General features: G+C 44.5%; 1 pseudogene; it reads right to left on the bottom strand.

The window, feature by feature from the left end:
- Window positions 1-4554: 4554 nt before the first annotated feature.
- On the bottom strand, window positions 4555-14700 carry LOC123153737 (uncharacterized; annotated as a pseudogene).
- Between the last annotated feature and the right edge of the window lie 462 nt (window positions 14701-15162).

The raw sequence follows: 15162 nt of genomic DNA, 5'->3' as shown, positions 1-15162 counted from the left end.
TCGTTTAGTATGTTGCTATTGCTTTCTTCATGACTTATACATGTTCCTATGACTATGAGATTATGCAACTCCCGTTTGCCGGAGGAACACTTTGTGTGCTACCAAACGTCACAATGTAAATGGGTGATTATAAAGGTGCTCTACAGGTGTCTCCAAAGGTACATGTTGGGTTGGGGTATTTCAAGATTAGGTTTGTCACTCCGATTGTCGGAGAGGTATCTCTAGGCCCTCTCGGTAATGCACATCACATAAGCCTTGCAAGCATTGCAACTAATGAGTTAGTTGCGAGATGATGTATTATGGAACGAGTAAAGAGACTTGCCGGTAACGAGATTCAACTAGGTATTGAGATACCGACGATCGCATCTCGGGCAAGTAACATACCAATGACAAAGGGAACAACGTATGTTGTTATGCGGTCTGACCGATAAAGATCTTCGTAGAATATGTAGGAGCCAATATGAGCATCCAGGTTCCGCTATTGGTTATTGACCAGAGACGTGTCTCGGTCATGTCTACATTGTTCTCGAACCCGTAGGGTCCGCACGCTTAAGGTTTCGATGACAGTTATATTATGAGTTTATGAGTTTTGATGTACTGAAGTTAGTTAGGAGTCCCGGATGTGATCACGGACATGACGAGGAGTCTCAAAATGTTCGAGACATAAAGATTGATATATTGGACGGCTATATTCGAACACCGGATGTGTTCCGGGTGATTTCGGAGAAAACCGGAGAGCCGGAGGGTTACCGGAACCCCCCCCGGGAGAAGTAATGGGCCATATGGGCCTTAGTGGAAAGAGAGAGGGGCAGCCAAAGGTGGGCCGCGCGCCTCCTCCCCCCTAGTCCGAATTGGACTAGGAGAGGGGGGGGGCGGCGCCCCCCTTTCCCTCTCCCTCCCCACTTCCTTCCCCCTCCTAGTAGGAGTCCTACTCCTACTAGGAGGAGGACTCCTCCTTGGCGCGCCTATAGGGCCGGCCGGCCTCCTCCCCTTGCTCCTTTATATACGGGGGCAGGGGGCACCCCTAGACACACAAGTTGATCCACGTGATCATATTCTTAGCCGTGTGCGGTGCCCCCTTCCACCATAGTCCTTGATAGTATTATAGCGGTGCTTAGGTGAAGCAGTGCGACAGTAGTGCATCAAGATCGTCACCACGCCGTCGTGCTGACGGAACTCTTCCCCAACACTTTGCTGGATCGGAGTCTGGGGATCGTCATCGAGCTGAACGTGCGCAAGAACTCGGAGGTGCCGTAGTTTCGGTGCTTGATCGGTCGGATCGTGGAGACGTATGACTACATCAACCAAACGCTTCCGTTGTTGATCTAGAAGGGTACGTAGATCACACTCTCCCCTCTCGTTGCTATGCATCACCATGATCTTGCGTGTGCGTAGGAATTTTTTTGAAATTACTACGAAACCCAACAGCTATCACAAGGGGCAATATAACGTGTCGTTCTTTTGCACCAAGGGATTGAGCATACAAACAAATAAGCGCATGGCAACCTCTGCTTCCCTTTGCGAAGGGCCTATCTTTTACTTTTCAGTATTTACTTTATGCAAAGATTCTAAGTATTCCTCTCTATTTCTTTTTATATTATATTTTGGTAAGCATCATGTGGTGAGGAAAGATCTAGGCATATATGTCCAGTTAGATATGGGTAGCATGAGTTATTATGGTTTACATCACCCTTGAGGTGAATCGGGAGGCAAAACAATAAGACCCTATCTTTCTATGTGTCCGGTTGAAACGTTTTGCTCATGTGTACAAGGTGAGTGTTAGCAAAGACTATATGATGGTTGAGTATGTGGAGCTCTTACTTAAACTCTGTTGAATAAGTTGAATTGCAATTGCTTGGTGACTGAGAATATAGGTTGTTGGATTTCAAGAGAATTCAATTTTTGAACCTTAACATGTGAATTGGTTGCTACTATAACATGAGAAGTATTATAAGAAAGAATTGTTGTTATGATGCTAGGAAAAGTGATTGAAATTATCATTGATCAAACTTATGCACTTAACTAGCATTCACATTTCATAAATTATTTCTCTTATCATTTACCTACTTGAGTACGAGTAGGAATTAAGCTTGGGGATGCTGATATGTCTCCAACGTATCTATAATTTATGAAGTATTCATGCTGTTATTTTATCATTCTTGAATGTTTTATAATCATTTTATAGCAACTTTATATCATTTTTTGGGAATATCTTATTGACCCAGTGCCCAGCACCCAGTGCCAGTTGCTGTTTTTTGCTTGTTTTTTTACATCATAGAAAATCAATATTAAACGGAGTCCAAACACCACAAAACTTTTTGTGGATTTTTATGGACCAGAAGACTCCCGATGGGCCAGAGCAGCACCTGGGGGTGCCCCGAGGGGGGCACAACTCAAGATGGCAACGGGGACGAAACCCACCGGGTTTTGCTTGCCCAAACACATCCCCACGAGAAAATCGCAAACCCATCCCCGTCCCCATCAACGTGCGCGGGGTTAAATTTTTGCCCGTCCCCTAAACCCGTCGGTTTTTCTAAACCCACGGGGAACCCGCCCCCACGAGCAGTCAATGAAAACAATAACATTTGAAAGAAAAGCATGAGCATATTACAGCAACAGACGACGACTAGGGACTTATGTATAGGTTTAGGTGTTGTGTTGTGCGGGAGAGAGAGGCCTGAAGAGAGAGCGACAGTGCAGCAACCGAGCGAGGGGTTGGTTTGTACTCCAAGGCCTCGACGCTGTCAAGATGGATCGGTGCATGCTAAAAAAACGTATTTTGACGGGTTTTGTCGGGTTTCGGGTTCGGGTAGTACTTAAACGGGTTTAAACCCACGAAACATGCCGGGTTTTATAATGTACCCACGAGTAGCCCCACGGGGATGGAAACTCTCCCATCCCCGTCCCCTAATAGGGTAGAAACCCACGGGGACGCGGGTTTCGGGGCCCCATTGCCATCTTGAGGCACAACCCACCAGGGCGCTCCAGGGCCCCTAGCGCGCCCAGGTGGGTTGTGCCCACCTCGGTGGCCTCCCGTACCCCTTCTTTGCACTATAAATTCCCAAATATTCCAAAACCCCTCGGGGTTAACCTAAATCAGAAGTTCCGCCGCCGTAGGGCTCCGTAGCCACCGAAAACAACTCTAGACCCGTTCCGGCACCCTGGCGGAAGGGGGAATCATCTCCGGTGGCCATCTTCATCATCCCGGCGGCCACCACGACGAGGAGGGAGTAGTCCACCCTCGGGGCTGTGGGTTTGTACCAGTAGCTATGTGTTTAATCTCTCTCTCTCTCTCTCTCTCTCTCTTGTGATCTATATCATAGGCTTTTTTAATATAGTCGGATTATATGATGTTTCTCCCATCTATACCCTTGTTGTGATGAATTGAATCTTTACCTTTTGAAATTTTGTCTTGTCGGATTGAATATTCAGATATGAGAACACATGATGTATGTCTTGCGGTATGAATACTTGAGGTGACAATGAGGTATCATATTGATTCACTTGATATATGTTATGGCACTCAACTTGCGGATTCCCGCGGTGATATTGGGGTAATCTATGCATAGGGGTTGATGCATACTTTTATTATCTTTTCTTCGATAGAAACTTTGGGGTCTCTTTGTAGTTCTTTGTGTGGATTGAGTATTATGAATATGAATATGCTTTGGTGTTATTCTAGTACGAACTCTAGGATAGATCGAACGGAAAAATAGCTTTGCGTTATTTTAGTATGAACCCTTGAATAGATCGAGCGGAAAGAATAGCTTTGAGATGGTCTCGTACCCTACAAATAATTTCTGTCTTTTGTTCTCCGCTAATAGGAACTCGGGAGTGATTCTTTATTGCATTCTGAGGGATAATTATATGATCCAACTATGTTAGCATTGTTGAGAGATTGCATTAGCGAAAGTATGGATCCTAGGCCTTATTTTAAGCATTGCAATACCTTTTTGTGCCCGATTACTATTTGATATCTTGCTGTTTTTATTTATTCATATTACAAAAATATATTTCTACCATCCATATTACACTTTTATCATCATCTCTTCGTCGGACTAGTGCACCTATATAATTTGTCATGTTATTGGGTGTGTTGGGGACACAAAAGATTTCTTGTATTTGGTTGCAGGGTCGCTTGAGAGAGACCATTTTCATTGTACACCTCTCACGGATTGATAAACCTTAGGTCATCCACTTGAGGAAAAATTGCTGCAGTCCTACAAAACTCCGCGCTTGGATGCCCAACACGTGTCTACAAGAATAAAATTACGTAGTAGACATCACCGACCAAGCCCCTGCGCCAGATCGATCGGATCTGGGCAGAGCCTCGCCCGCACGCCGCCTCCCAACCCGGAGCACCGCAACCGCTACGCTTCACCAGGCGCGCGACGCCGACGCGCCGCCTTCGGTCGCCGCCGCATGCGCCCACCGCTGCGCCGCAGGGCCCCGCGGCAGCCGCGTGCCGCCACTAGGAGCCGCCGTCCTGTCCCGGCCACTCCAAGCAGAGAGAAGAAGGGGCCCGCCGCCGCCGCGCCAACCGGGCTTTGCCCGTCAGCACCATCCGGCGGTGGCAAGGGAGGTGGGGACGAGGGGTCCGGCGGCTAGGCCCCCCCCCCCCCTCACAAGAGCGTCACGGGAGGGGATGTGTTTTTTTTTTGTGAGTGGCTTCTTAGGCAGGCAGGCAGCAATCTCGATGTTTGACACGCCAAACATCATACCGGGGCACATCCTCCGGCCCGCACCACCAGGGAGGAATCTGAAGTCCATCCCACCATAGTCCGCCATTTTGCTCTCGAACCTCTCAGGCTTGAACTCTTCGGCATCGGTCCAGCTCTTCTCGTACCTACCGATCGCCCACACATTAGCGAACACGGTGGTACCCGGAGGCACGTCGAAGCCCATGATCTTGCACTGTTCCGTGCACAATCTGCGGATGAGCAATGGCACCGGAGGGTGCAACCTGAAAGTCTCCTTGATGACCATCTGGAGGTAGTGGAGCCGGCCGTCGATGTCTGCCTCCGCCACCTTGGTCTTGCCTTGGAGCACCCGCCGCACTTCAGATTGCGCGATGGGCCATTATCCGTGGGTTTCTGATAAGCTCCGACATGGCCCAGATCGTCGTTGTCGCTGTGGTTTCCACCCCGCGGAAAAAACATCCAGATGATAAAAACTGCAACAGTTTATACTCTGCAGAAGCGGTGCAAGTGAGGATGCATGGTAGCTAGAGGTCTTTACTGGTGGTGACTTGCGAACAAGACGCCCCTGACATTTTCGTTTGTGAGGGTGATGCACCCATCCCGCCGTCTCTCTGGAACTGCAGCAGAGTGCTGAGGATATCCTCCCTCTCATGGCCGGCGCTGGCTTCCTCGCTCTCCATCGCCATCTTGTGCTCATGGACCATGGCGTCCATGCATGATGGACTGGATCCTCCCGTGCACCTCCAACGTCGCCCTAAGGGACCGGCTGCCGAGCACCCGCGCCAGCCGCGATGTCGGGAACAGATCGGTCAAGTTGAACCCGGACATGCGGTCGATCGCCCTGTCCAGCTCCTCGAGGTACAGCGCCCTCCGCTGGCACCGGTCGCCGACGGAGACCCTCATGATGACGTCGTTAATCATGACCTTCACTCTCTCGCCGGCATCAGCGACGGACCGCACGAGCCTCTCCGCCTCCTCCCGGACAGGGCGGAACGAGCGGACGCGCCTCGGGCTGAGCAGCTCCACGGTGCACAGCTTCCGGACGGCCTTCCAGTGCCGGCTGTCGTGGCGCGCGAATGAAATGTTCTGGCCGCCGTTGGTGAAGACGTCCGCGGTGGTGTACACGGGCCGGTTCGCGATGGCGGCGTCGTGGACCTTCATCACCTGCCTTGCCGCCTCCGCGGAGGAGAGCACGAGCGTCAGGACGTGGCCGAGGCGGAGGAGCATCACGGGGCCGTGCCGCCGGGAGAGACTGCGCATGGCCTGGTGCGGCAGGGCGCCCAGCAGGAAGTGCATGTGGCCGATCACCGGCAGCGCCCATGGGCCCGGAGGCAGGTTCGGCCGGCTTCCAGAGGCTGGCCTGAGCGTGAGGAGTACGGTGACGACAAGGACGCAGAGGAAAATGTAGCACACGAGCTGGATGGGTGTGGTTTCCATTGGAAGGTGGTCAAGATTCAAGACGCAAATTGCAATGCACCTAGTATCTATATTGAACGACAACAAATAAACAATATTTTGATGAGGCTGCTACGCATCGGCCGGTGGATAAAAAAACGGCCCCGTGAGCGGCCGTGATCATACTACACAAGGCATCAACTAACAGAAGGTCCAGACTTACAAGACGGCGCGCGGTCCTACCATTGGTTGAACGGGATCCATAGCCCAAGCAATAAAGATGTAAACTTTTTTTTATTACTAGCACTTTTTATTAAACGAGAGTATATGTTGGGCAGCTAAAATGATGTACTTCCTCTGTTTCTATTTAACCTGGATATAAAATCTGTCCGAAGTCAAACTTCGCAGAGTTTGACCAAAAATATAAAAAAAATATCAATTATATCATTAGACGCATCATAAAGTTAATTTTCATACTATATAATAATGTTGATATTTTAAAGATAAATTTGGTCAAACTTTACCTAATTTAACTTTGAACAAATTTTATACGTAGAGTAAAAAGAGACGGATGGAGTAACACATAGCAATGTCAACTTTCATTGTGCTTTTCTTTAGTGGTAACTTTCATGATGCCAGTACTGTGCATTCATCGTCAGATTAGGTTCACAATGGTGCCATCGAAGGTGAAGTTCACTGCTTGCTAATGATCGCGGTTCGAGCAATGATACACCTATGTAGAGAGTGGTTTTCGTTACCATGCACAGGAGATACCGTGCATGGCTTACCCGTTGATGCTTTTATTTTTGGAAAATATGTGTTACTTTCACTAGTAGAAAAAGGCCCATTAATCCCGGTTTTAGAGGGCTTTTAGTAATTTTACGAAAAAATTGTTTTTTTTATTTTTTCCCGATTTTCAAATTTTTGAATTATTTTATAATTTAATCTCTAATCGCCCCTCATCACTGCTTAATTTAACCTCTAATCTCTAATCACCCCTCATCATTCCAAATCATCTAACTTTCTAGCCGGTCACCCATCCTCTCACTACTCCAGCCTAAGCACGCTTAACTTCCGAGCTCTATTCTCCCTCGTTTCCAAGTCTACACTTGTTGTTTTCCTGACAATAGTAAGATGTCAATCCTATTAACCCTAGGAGTTTAGCTTGAGCATGAAGTCACACGTTTCACTGTTTGAGTTTGAAACTATTATTCTAAAAAACAATAATTATTTAGTAACACTAATATTTCTTGAATAAGTAGTTTGACCAGATTTGACCAAAATTCAAAAAATGAAATAATTATTTAGTAACACTAATATTCTTGAATAATTTTTAGTAACACTAATATTTCTTGAATAAGTAGTTTGACCATAATTTGACCTGATTTAACCAAAATTCAAAAAAACTGAAATTTGAGCATATCTTTTTTTTCCTTTAAGAATTTGAGGATTCTAAAAATTTGCAAACAAGCCTATGGCTGTCAAAATCGGATGTGGATTTTCGTGCTGAACATTTTGATGTATTATACGTTTTTTCCGACATCGTATGCAAAAATTATAGCCATTTTACTTCTTCATAACACTTTTTTGCAAAACATGTCCAAATTTAAGTTTTTCAATTTTCCTAACTAGTAGATGTAGTAATATAACTACATCTCGAAGGATTTTATTTTTTTGAAGTATTTATCATTTTCTTTTGTTTTTTTCAAAACTGAAATGGCGATAGGCGGGGGGGGGGGGGGGGTAGCGTTTGAAAAATGGGCCCTTTAGTCCCGGTTTGAGACACAACCGGGACTAAAGGGCCCATTTGAACCGGCACTAATGCCTTTAGCCGCTCGAACCGGGACTAATGCTCACATTAGCTCGAACCGGGACTAATGCTAATGCCGGTTTGTAATGCAACCGGGACTAATGTGTATATTGCGCTGTGACCAAATCCTTGTTTTCTACTAGTGTTTGTGCTTCATGTCACTTCCGTCATCCTTATACTGTCAAATATGTATACACTTTATGAAATTATGTCCCATGTTCAGTGACGGAGCATCGTTGAAGCAAGACAGTCTCGTGGCATGTCCAGTTTGTTGTAGCAAAACAGGCCATGAGTGAAACAAATTTTGGCTCCCCTCTAGCCTGGCCCGCCCAGCCATTTTTACTATAGCTCGGTTACTCGACATGTTTGTATCAGATTTTCGATGAATAGGTCGATGTACACTTTATGCCATGATGCCATATTTTGTGAGATTCCCTCTCCCCAATACCACTCTTAATAGTTTATAAACTGATAATATCTTTATTTGGGCAATGATGTTTGTTGTGACGAGATTTTGAAAATAAGGCCGATCGATATTGAATAGTTGTTCTAACAAAATATAATTTCGACTTTAAAACCTGATCAATAGTATGAAACTCTTCCCCTCAATAATAGTAATAATATGAAGCTCTTTTAAAACTATGAAAATGATAAAAACTATGTATCTTAACATAGGGTGTCAACAAAAACTATTTTTTTAGTGCATCACACGGTTACATTCTGTACCAATATGCATAGATCTTTTTGCAAAAAAAATTCTCAATTTTATGGCGGTCCCTCAAAATCCAGAGTGAATCATATAGTTTTCATCGTGTGTCGGTGTACTTTAGGTTGTTTCATATGGTTATATATGTAAATTTTTGTAAGAAAAACAGTTTATGCCTAGTTTCATTTTGGGTCACCGTGTCCCAAGTGTATCATTGTGTTTCATAATTCGAATTTCAAAACTTGTAGGAATATATTCAAGACAGGTCCTATTTCAAAGTCAATACCACCAAGAACGCAAATATGCAAACTAATTATAAATTAGACTTTTGGTTTAAAAAAAGTATTCAAACATGGAAATCAGATATTAATGCATGGGGTGAGCGGAGCAAAGCCTGGCACTATGGGTGAAACATAGTGTGTCTTGAATCTCGCACATAATTTGTGAAAAAAGTTGTCAGGGTTATGTGATGTAATAGAAATACAAGGAGATATATGCAATGAATTCATAATCCCTCCAGATGGGAATATGAGTCAGGCACACATAGTTCTTTGGTTTGATTAGCAAAAATGTGTTGTAGGTCACAAAATATTTATTTTGAGATTAGTCATCAAATGAAGTTTCTAAAAATACATATTTTGTGTCATTTTATACATGTTTTCCTAGTTAATCCGACGACCTAAATTTCCATGCAAGACTTATATTCCCATCCAGAGGGAGAAGAATGTTGCACTAGTCTCGAAAAAGATGGACAGGTGAGGCATGCACGATATATCCAGTGCATTTTTTTTATAATGGTCACTTTATTACTTAAAGGTTTAAGCATTACACCCGTCCTCTGCAGAACTGAGATGCACACAGCCATACCAAGTCGAATCTAAAAAATAAAAAAATAAAGGCAAAGTACAAGAAATTGAGTTTGTATGCCGCCTAAACTGTAGGATGGCCAATTCTAAGATCATGTTGCCATTCATGTTGAGTAAAAGTATCCCTTGCCGTGTGCTCCAAGCGTGCACACACCTCTGTAAACAGGTCTTGATTGTCCACACGTTGTAGAGACGACTATAAACGGAGTGTACCGGTACACCTGTAAATAACCTGCATAAGAGAAGTACTTTCATGTTGAAAACCTTATAATTCCTATATAGCCAAAGCGACCAAATAATGGCAAGCGCTCCCACCCTGATAACAATTCTAAACTTGTGATAAATCCCATGTAATCAGTTGCAAAAAATATTAGCAACATTACATGGAGAATACAAGCCAAAAGCTATTTGGATGATTGACCATATAGACCAAGCTAATTTACACCGAAAGAACAAGTGTTTTATTGTTTCGTCATGATGATAAAAAAACACATTGCATATTTCCATACCAATTTCTCTTAATAAGGCTATCTTTGGTAAGAATGATTCCTGGAGGAAGATACCATGCAAAGATTTTATTATTAAGCGGCATCTTCATCTTCCAGATCTTCTTCTTATTATAAACTGCCACATCATATTGGATCAACGCTCTATACATTGAATCTACCGAGAATTTACCACTCGCATTTAGATTCCACCAAAATTGATTGACTCCATGTGATAAATGTACCATGGCGAGACGATTTATCAAATCATTCCGCGATGCAAGTCTGAGGCCTATTAAATCTCGTCATTCGGGGGAAAGGATTCCATAATCGTGGCGATAGTATCACCCTTATGACGAACAATATTATATAGAGCTTGATATTGTTTCAGGAGTGTGGCATTTCCTAGCCACTTGTCGAGTGCATAGTACATCCAGCATTGTTGCGGGCATAATGAAGTATAATGTAATGAGGTTTGCTTCAGTAGATACCCAATTAGAAAAAAAGATCATAACTTTCGATGCTAACAGCAGTGAGATTAGAAGATACCCTTTCATTATACATGTATTATAGTAGTTACGAAAACTAGTTTATTTGGATAGCCCCATGCATGTGACCCAATCGCCCCATAATCCCATCAATCTATATGTATTTCGTCCACTGATCCATCGTTGATCTGATCAGAATCTGTCTCGGTAGGACATAATAATTTGTGGATGCCTTAAAAATCTTTCTTGCAACCATCAGTTGCACAAACTTTTCTTTCTATTGACGGATCGAAGCACAAGGCTTTCGCATTTTCTCGAATAAAAGAATGAGGTGAATATCATAAATTGATCTCACTATTTGATGGAGAAAATAGCTGGTCAATGAAAAAAGCAATATCTTAAATGATCAATATTTTAAGGGAATTAGAAACTCGTACGAAAAAATAGACAATTCATAGCCTAAACAGTTGTGTACTTAAATATTGGAATCCACTAAACGTTGCAAAGCAACATCAGATGTCCCACCTTCGCTAGTGCACTTCACCACCACATGCCTCAGATCTCTCATTCTTTCTCTGACCATTTCACCCTCCTTTCCATCCATCAGTCTTGTGATGGCCGCCTGGACTTCCCCTCTCTTCAACTGGTTCTCCACCTCCACCCTAACCCCCACCTTCCAGACATCACACACGTACCTGGCAGTACCCATTTGATCGCCGGACAATGGTCTGCATATCATCGGCACACCTTCCGATATGCTCTCCGTCGTCGAGTTCCACCCGCAGTGCGTGAGGAACGCGGCCACAGACGGATGCCTCAGCACCTCCTGCTGCGGAGCCCAGCTCACTATCCTACCTCTGTTGCCCATCTTCTGCTGCAGCTCGCCAGGGATCGCACTGGACTCGCAATCGTGCACAAGCCTCGGCCGGACCACCCACACAAACGGGCGCTGGCTGTTAGCCAGGCCCCAGGCCATCTCCAAGAACTCATCTGTGTCGATGCCCACCAGGCTCCCAAAGCTCACGTAGACCACAGAGTTTGGCCGTTGTGTGTCCAACCAGTCCAAACAGCTGCGATCTTCTGTCAGTAGGCTGCTCTCGACGGATGAAGACGTCATCATGTGCAGAGGGCCGATGGAGAACACCGGGAGGGCAATCTCGCTGCGGATTCTCTCGATCTCCATGCCCTCGATGTCTTCGGATGTGTTGATTATTAGGCCCGAGGATTGCCGTACGCCGGCGACGATGTGGGCGAGGAGATCTGTGTACGCGAGGTGTCGAGTCTTGTCCATCACACGATGCAAGTCTTGCACAACGAAGGGGGGAAGCTCCTCCACTGCAATGTTGAAATTTGACTCTGATGGACAGATGAACGATTATTCAATATCGGCTCCAACCAATCAAGCAAAGAAAAGACGACAATTAAGGAGCAAACCGAGTGATTGCCAATGTGTGCTCTAAAATGGAATTTAGATTCCAATAGTACGTACCCGGTTGAATACGCAAAATGGCTGTTCTCGATCACGCATGTGTAATGGGTACTGACTGGCTACTACGTAGTATATTACATACAGTATGCTCCTTAATTTTCAGGCCTCCTAAACAATTGAGGTCTTCAATTTGATACTGTGTCACCCGATTTTAACCGGATCAACAATTTCACATGAGCTCTTTCGTTCAATTATTTTAGTTCACTATGCTCCTTAACTTTCGAGCTCTCTTGTTCGATCTAGAGGTATACAATTTTGGATTTGGTTCATATTTTGATCGGGTCAACAATTTTTAAAATCAAATGACAACAACCGGCCTATAAAAATATATCAATCCCGCGCACCCTCTCACCATCTAGAAAAAAGAAACGCCAGCATATGATACTATATATAGGACCAATATAGTACAGGCAGTCATCGACTTCCCACACTGTAAAAGGCCCACCTAAACACCACATTATTACATACACTATGGTCCCTAATTTTTAAGGCCTCCTAAACAATTGAGGTCAGCCGATTTTGACTGGGTCAACAATTTATCATGGAGCTATCTCAATCAATTATTTTAATTCACCATGCTCCCTAATTTTGGAGCTATCTCATTCGATTGAAGTATAGAATTTTGGATTTGGCTCATATTTTGAACGGGTCAACACTTTTTTCTAAATCAATGGGTAGCAACCGGCCTGTAAAAATACATCAACCCGCTGCACCCTCTCATCACCTAGACAAAACAAGAAATGCCGACATATATATGTTATTATAGCACCAATATAGTGCATGCAATCATCGACGCAGAAAATTTCCCCACACCATGAAGAACCACCAAAACACTGCACTTGTCAAACCAAATATTCCCTCAGTTTCATAATGTAAGATGTATTAGTTTTTTGAAAATTCAATTTTCTTGTAATTTTACGAAGTCTACAGCCAAAAATATCGACATCTACAATAATAAATATATAAAATCTAAAAATTCATTTCATGATGAAGCTATTGATACTGATTTGATATTATGGATATTGATACATTTCTCTACAAATTTGATCAAACTTTAAAGAGTTTTGACTTCTCAAAAAGCCAATACAGCTTACATTTTGAAAAAAGAGGGAGTAACTTTTTATGAAATACAAATAATACCAACGACGCAGCAAAGCGCGCCCATCTCTTCTAGTAGCACATGAATTTGGTCAAACAAATCTAAAAACATATTCACCACCACCACCACCAACAACAACAAAGCCTTTAGTTCCAAAAACATATTCACCGTGTTGTAAAAATCCTCTAATGCAAAAGGAAAATGCAGTAGGGGAAGCGGCCTACTTTGATTTCATTTTTGTCAAATTATGAACCAAAATTTACGCTCGTGAGGCAGTAAAGTAGGCCTACAATAATTTTGTTTTTGAAGGAATATGAATCCAAATTAGCAATCGCGAGGACTTGAACCAATGGCCAGGTTGTACATCCATTCCCCTCGCAAGAAAAAAAAAGCTAGGCTCATTTCTTGTAACTTTTGGTTTTATCATGTACATTGGTTGTTCATAGACCACAGATGAAGATAACCATCTTCATATTTTACGAACTTGTTTTTTAGGACGTTTGTAAAAAAATCTTAATTGACAACATCGATTAATTAGATCGTAGATCGCATCTTACCTACTTCAAAAAAAGGAAAGAATGTACCTACTTCATTTTCTATCTTTGTTTCTCCTATTCGAGGATCGTACCACTCACAGACCCACGTGATAACGGAGATGGACTGATGGAGTGGGTGATTAGGTGAAGTTTTGGGTGGTGGGGGGAGGGGGTCACACTCACAACCTTTGTGTATGCATGTCATGTTCATGTTGTATTATTTGTTTGGCGGGACACGTCAGATTGTACTTTAAAAATGCAAGTACTAGCAACGCTGTTTTGTTAGCAATAATTCGGATCTAGCAACGCTGGTTATGCTGTTGTTCCGAGAACGAACCTAGCTACTATGTGATATAAGGTTCTCTGTTGATCGATTGAAACCAGACATTATTGCGGATATCCATCGAATATACTAATTTCTTTCGTTGGACGAACTGAGAAAAGCTAGCTAGACCTCCAAACTCCAAACAAAGAGCACAACAATGGCGATTTGGTATTACCTTGAACGGGCAAGTAGCCCTTGTGGCATAGACTTGGGTACGCCAAGTACACCAGGAACCTGACGGCGCTGCTCGTCATGAGGGCCAGAGCGGCCACGCCAAGCTCCCTAGCCACGGAGAGCGGCACAAACCAGTCCACGTCGGCGACCACGAAGGCGACGTGGCCGTCCTCCCCTTCCTCCTCCTCCCTGAGGGCGCCGGCCAGGTAGTCCCGGAACGCCGCTGCGCAGTTCCTATTCAGCGCGAAGACGAACGACGCGACGTCCCTGGACGCGGCGACCTCCGGAGGTATGTTGTCCGGGATGGTGACTAGGCGGTAGTCCGCCGGGAGCTTCCCGCGGTCCGGCGCGCGGGTCTCTGGGTGGAGGATGGTGACCGCGAGGCCACGGGAGTGCAGCGCGGCGGCGAGGCGAAGCATGGGGTTGATGTGGCCTTGGTAGGGCAGCGGTAGGAGGACCACGCGGCGGCGGTCGCGGTTGGTGCTGCTTGGCGCCATGGCGATTGTGTTAGGCCGTGACTGCGTGAGTGCGTTGTGTGGCTGCAGAGGAGGAAAGCTGTGTTTCTTTGTCTCGGAGAGAGATGGTGTCCCCTCCAAACTGTAAGAGTTGGTGCATTGTAGACCTTCAAACCAGACACTACATCCTTCCGCGGATCCTGAGGACCAGTCTATGGACATTAATGGAGATGTCAACAAACCGAACAAAATTTGTGCAAACCGGATAATTTTCATATCAGTTTTGCCAAAGCACATCTAGATGTGCCATAAGTATTGCACATCTAAGTCATATGTCATTGATCTTACATTAAGATTCGTGTGAATATTTTCTTTCTCTTTTTTATTTTTCTTTTATGCTTGATTCACTGACTTAGATGTGCAATAACTAGAGCACATCTAAATGTGCCCTAGACACACCATTTTCATATAAACCAGGCGAAAACATTTACATTTCGGAAATATTTCAACTAAAGTATAGTGGACTGGGCTATGCTATTCTAATATAGTCTATCGCCGGCCACAGCGGATCCCATTTCCCGCAACATGTCTTCCCTATGTCCGGCAGCAAACTCACCGGACCGCCCCGAGCCTC

This window comes from Triticum aestivum, chromosome 7A (assembly GCF_018294505.1).
Source record: "Triticum aestivum cultivar Chinese Spring chromosome 7A, IWGSC CS RefSeq v2.1, whole genome shotgun sequence".
NCBI lineage: Eukaryota > Viridiplantae > Streptophyta > Magnoliopsida > Poales > Poaceae > Triticum > Triticum aestivum.
The sequence above is the reverse complement of the archived record's forward strand: the minus strand, read 5'-3'. Positions and strand labels throughout refer to the sequence as shown.